At 48.5% G+C, this 5,523-nt stretch overlaps 1 non-coding gene across 1 annotated transcript; it reads right to left on the bottom strand.

Moving 5' to 3' along the window:
* Positions 1–4,414: 4,414 nt before the first annotated feature.
* On the bottom strand, positions 4,415–4,490 carry TRNAG-ACC (transfer RNA glycine (anticodon ACC)). Its single transcript has one exon. It is a non-coding gene; the product is annotated as a tRNA-Gly (tRNA).
* Positions 4,491–5,523: the final 1,033 nt, after the last annotated feature.

Below are 5,523 nucleotides of genomic sequence, written 5' to 3'. Positions count from 1 at the left end.
AAAAAATATATTATCTGTGAGAGCAGGAGGTTCTCCATCCCACTTTTAATTGCACCTGGAAAGGGGCTTAATATCTCAGCCAATTTCTCCATCATCTTTTGCAAATCTTGGGCTGCTCAGGTCCCCGGGGGGTTTGTGTAATAAAACAGGATGGTTAAAGGGCATGTTTCTGCATTAACGAATCTTTCTGTGCTGGCTGGGCCTGAGCATTATGTAAATGTTTACTGTAATTAAGAGATGAAGTTGTCACGGTGCAGTATTTTGGTGGCTGATTTGGAGTTCCTGCCGTGCTCCAGCCATGAATAGTTACCCGAGAAGGAAGAAACGGAGAGGAAAAGGTGGGAATGTGTGTACTATACGTGGTTCACCCTGGGAATAATGGCCTGGTTTTCACCGTGCAAACAAGAGCCGGCGCCACGTCGTGGGCAGGCAGGTCTGGGCTCGGGCACGTTGACTCGCCTCCTCGCCGCTGCTGCAATGTGTTGCCCACCCTCCTGTCATACAGCCTTGGGCTTAAGTAGGATTTCTCTTGCCTGATCCCAAAGACAAGAAGATATATGGAATTTCAGATCCCTGATTTCTTGTATGTGTTTGTTTGTTTGAAGGAGAGAATAGTGGAGAATTCCAGCATTAAAAAGAATTGTAGTATAATTTTCATACAGTAAAACATATAAAAAAAAAACCCACCCAGCTTTATTGAGTTATAATTGACATACAATAAACTGCACATATTGAAATTATACAATTTGATCTGTTTGGACACATGCATCCACCCGTGAAACCATCACTGTAATCAAGATTGTGAATATATCTGTTGCCCCCCAAGGTTTCCTCGTGTGCCCTTGTAAATCCTTCTCGCCTGCCTCTCCCTGCCCCCCACCCCCAGGCAACCAACCACTGATCTGTTTCCTGTTACTGGAGAATAGTTTGCATTTTCTAGAGTTTCATATAAATAGAATCATGCAGTATGTACTCCCTGGCCTCTTTCACTCAGCATGATTATTTCGAAATTCATTTAGGGTATGTGTAGCAGGGGTTTGTTCCCTTAGTTGCTTAGTATTTCATTGTATGATATATCACAATTTGTTTATTTGGTAGATGTTTGGGTTGTTTCCAGTTTTGGGCTCTTATATATCAAGCTTCTGTGAATGTTCATGTACGTATACTTTTCTTTCTCTTGGGTAAACACCCAGGAGGGAATATTCCTAGGTCGTATGGTAGGTATCTGTTTGACTTTATCAGAAACCGACAAACCATTTTCCAAAGTGGTGGTACCATTTTGCACTCTTACGAAAGATGAATGGGAGTTTGTGCTGCTCTGACTCCTGGCCAACATTGGGTGTTCTCATTCTTTCGCATTTTAGCTATTTCAGCTAGTGTGTGTGTGTGTGTTTTAATTAAAATTTCTTTTTTTAATTCATCAAGTGGTACACTTAAGATTTCTGCCTTTTACTAGATGTAAATTATTTCTCAATAAAATACTATAAAAAACTTTAGAGGGAGAAGAGTTCCTTGAAATTAAACCATCTGTCATTTCTATCCCTCCAAATGGCTTTTTCAACCAAGTCAGAGACCCAGCTCTGGTAATGGGCCCTTTAAGAATGCCTATGAGCCCTGGCTGCATAGATCAGTTAGTTAGAGCAGTAGTCTCCACCCCCCGGGCCGCGGACCGGTACCGGTCCATGGACCATTTGGTACCGGTCCGCAGAGAAAGAATAAATAACTTACATTATTTTCGTTTTATTTATATTTAAGTCTGAATGGTGTTTTATTTTTAAAAAATGACCAGATTCCCTCTGTTACATCTGTCTAAGACTCACTCTTGACACTTGTCTCGGTCACATGATACATTTATTCATCCCACCCTAAAGGCCGGTCTGTGAAAATATTTTCTGACAGTAAACCAGTCTGTGCCCCCCAAAAGGTTGGGGACCACTGAGTTAGATCATTGTTCCAAAGTGCAGAGGTTGCTGGTTCGATCCCCAGCCAGGGCACATACAGGAGCAGATCGATGTTCCTGTCTCTATCTCCCTCTCTTACTTTCTCTCTCTCTCAAATCGATGCAATAAACATTTTTAAAAAATGCCTAGGTGTTGCCGGTGGCAGGTGACGTTTGGTCCTGGGAGGTGCGCTTCAAGTGGAGGGAAGCAAGCCGGGACCCCAGACTGCTGCCAGGATAGGTGAGTCATCCAGGTTCCGGGATCCTGGAAAATTGTGCCCTGGGCTCTTTTTTGCCAGGCTGTTCTTTGAAGTCATGGAGATGAAAGCTCTGTAAGCTGTGGCCACTCCCCATCTGCAGATGGAGATGGAAGCCCACTCTTAGCGGGAGGGTGGATGCCACTGCCCTAGGGCAGGGGTGGGGTGTGGGCGGGATGCACTGGGGAGAGGATCCCCCTCGTCTCACCTTGTGGAGGCAAACTCCAGACCCTGTTGCCTTCTCCAAGGCCTCAGCTCGAGGATGGCTGGGCTCTACTAGCTTGGCCTGGTGCTTTGGTCATTTCTGAATTAGCCTTTAAACCTCTGTGCCTGCCCAAAACCCATGCTGGTGGTCCAATTCACCTGGACCAGGGGTTCCCCAGCCCAGGGCTGCGCTCCCCACCACCCTGGGGTGTTTGGAGATGGCTCAGCCTGTTGTTGCTGGTCATGATGTCAGAAGGCCATCTGGGATGAGTGAGCAGGGACTGTGTGGGACAACCCTGTGCAATGAAGGACTGTCCCTCTCCAAATGCTACTACTGTATCCCAGTTTGAGAAAGAAGTTGGTTTTGATAGGTAAGAATTAGTTGATTGCTGCCTGACCAGGCAGTGGCGCAGTGGATAGAGCATCGGACTGGGATGCGGAGGACCCAGGTTTGAGACCCTGAGCTCTCCAGCTTGAGTGCGGGCTCATCTATTTTGAGCAAAGCTCACCAGCTTGGACCCAAGGTCGCTGGCTCGAGCAAGGGGTCACTCAGTCTGCTGTAGCCCCACGGTCAAGGCACATATGAGAAAGCAATCAATGAACAACTAAGGTGTCACAACGAAGAATTGATGATTAATGCTTCTCATCTCTCTCCATTCCTGTATGTCTGTCCCTGTCTATCCCTCTCTCTGTCTCTGTAAAAAAAAAAAAAAAAAAAAGTATAAAATAAAAAAGAATTAGTTGATTGCTTAAGTGGCAGATATTCCTATTCCTTCAATAGCTTGAATTCATCTTAGGGTGTTCATCAGATCCCTCAGAGTTTGTTGGTCGAAGCCCATACCGTACTGCTGGTGCTGATGAAGAAATACGGCTGGAGTATCAACAACACACAAAAATCTTCCCTATCTTAAAGGTTACACTTACGCCTTGCCTCATTCCGAAACTTTCTGGCATTTGAACAGGGTATTAGAGATGTTTAAAGAGCATGGTTGATTTTGAAAGCAATAAAATCATTTTTTAGTCTCATTTAATTTTTTTCTTTAAAAATTCACTTTACAGCTAGTATTTTAGGCGAAGCTAAACTGCTCTGCTGGCCTTGGCACGCGGCTCTGGGAGAGCTGAGATGGAAGGGCTGGGGCTGGCATGACCCGTGCAGGTCCGGTGACAGTGCAGGGAAGCGAGCTGCAGTTTTCTGACATTAAATATTAACACTGGGCATTAATAATGAAGGCTGACAGTTCCTTTCGCCGTGTTTCTGAGCGTGTTTCTTCCCAGCCTGCAAAGCCAGCAGGCCCAGGCCCTTCCCCAGCCTGAGCAATGTGGCTGGGACCCCCTGCTCTCTGAGGTCAGGGGAGGTAAGAAAAACAAGCCTCGGTTGTCACCCAGAGGCAAGATTGGTTCCCTGGGCCGCTCTGCCTGCTCCAGCTCACCGTCCTCCCGACACAGGAAAGTGCCGGAGGCCAGAGGAAAGCAGGAGGTGGACGCGGGAGGTGGAACTGACCGCAGGGGCTGGGGAACAGAAACTGCCTCGTGTCAGAAGTGGCGAGGTGACAGCTGGGGGGAAGCTTCTGGACTAAAGAGGAGGGGGGCTGGGAACCCTCTCCGGTGGATAGTGGAGGGGCGGACGTGTCTCCCTGAGGGTGCTCAGATACAACCCAACACTTCCCCAGTGTGCTCTCCACTATGGTTGCCTTATAGCTTTGTTTATTTTTTGTTGTTGTTGTTTGTTTTTTCATTTTTCTGAAGCTGGAAACAGGGAGAGACAGACAGACTCCCGCATGCTCCCGACTGGGATCCACCCGGCACGCCCACCAGGGGCGACGCTCTGCCCACCAGGGGGCGTCGCCATGTTGCGACCAGAGCCACTCTAGCGCCTGGGGCAGAGGCCAAGGAGCCATCCCCAGCGCCCGGGCCATCTTTGCTCCAGTGGAGCCTTGGCTGCGGGAGGGGAAGAGAGAGACAGAGAGGAAGGCGCGGCGGAGGGGTGGAGAAGCAAATGGGCGCTTCTCCTATGTGCCCTGGCCGGGAATCGAACCAGGGTCCTCCGCACGGTAGGCCGACACTCTACCGCTGAGCCAACCGGCCAGGGCTTATAGCTTTGTTATAAGCTGAGCAGCATCTCCTGTCTCCCTCTTCTGGGTCAGGAGGCCTTGGATTGGTTAAAGGGCTGGCAGTGTCTGTGCCACACAGTCCTGGGCCACACAGGCTCTGGCCTCACTAAGCCCCACCTTGCAGGGCATCCCGAGCTTCTCCACATGCTCCAGTGTCGGCCGCGCTAGCTGCCAGGCCTGCTCAGCTGTGGTGACTTGTGCACAAAGGAACGCCAAGGCAGCCTTGAACTTATGTCCAGGCAGCTGGGCTGGCTGAAGCCTGCGTTTGGAGTTGGGAAATGAAACACTCAGTGCTCTCTTATGCAATAACGTGTACAAGGACTCCAATGTAAAATAGCCTCTCATTTTCCACACTCCATTTATGGACAATCGTGCATTCACTTTTCTTTGATAAAATCACATCCTCCTGTCTGTACATTTTCTCCTTTTCCTCCTGTGCTCTCCCCAGGGGGAGTGGGTAGAGTGGAGGAGTGAAACAGAAGAGCAGGCACTAGATGGGTGTTGGAATCTGCATTTAACTGTGGTGAGTTTAAATACGGTCTTTGCAGACATTCTTTTTTTTTTTTTTTTTTTTAACATGATAAACACTTCCATTTTTTTTAAAAAGATTTTATTTATTGATTTTAGAGAGAAGAGAGAGAAAGAGAAGGGGAGAGGAGCAGGAAGCATCAGCTCCCATATGTGCCTTGACTGGGCAAGCCCAGGGTTTTGAACCGGTGACCTCAGCATTCCAGGTCAACACTTTATCCACTGTGCCACCACAGGTCAGGCTTTGCAGACATTCTTGGAGGATCCAGTCCACTCTGAAGTAGAGGCCAGAGTTTTATTTTTTTTATTTTTATTTTTTTTGTATTTTTCTGAAGCTGGAAACAGGGAGAGACAGTCAGACAGACTCCCGCATGCGCGCGACCGGGATCCACCCGACACACCCACCAGGGGCGATGCTCCGCCCACCAGGGGGCGATGCTCTGCCCCTCCGGGGTGTCGCTCTGCCGAAGACCAGAGCCACTCT

This window comes from Saccopteryx leptura, chromosome X (genome assembly GCF_036850995.1).
Source record: "Saccopteryx leptura isolate mSacLep1 chromosome X, mSacLep1_pri_phased_curated, whole genome shotgun sequence".
In the NCBI taxonomy this organism is placed as follows: domain Eukaryota; kingdom Metazoa; phylum Chordata; class Mammalia; order Chiroptera; family Emballonuridae; genus Saccopteryx; species Saccopteryx leptura.
This window is presented reverse-complemented; position numbering and strand designations above follow the sequence as displayed.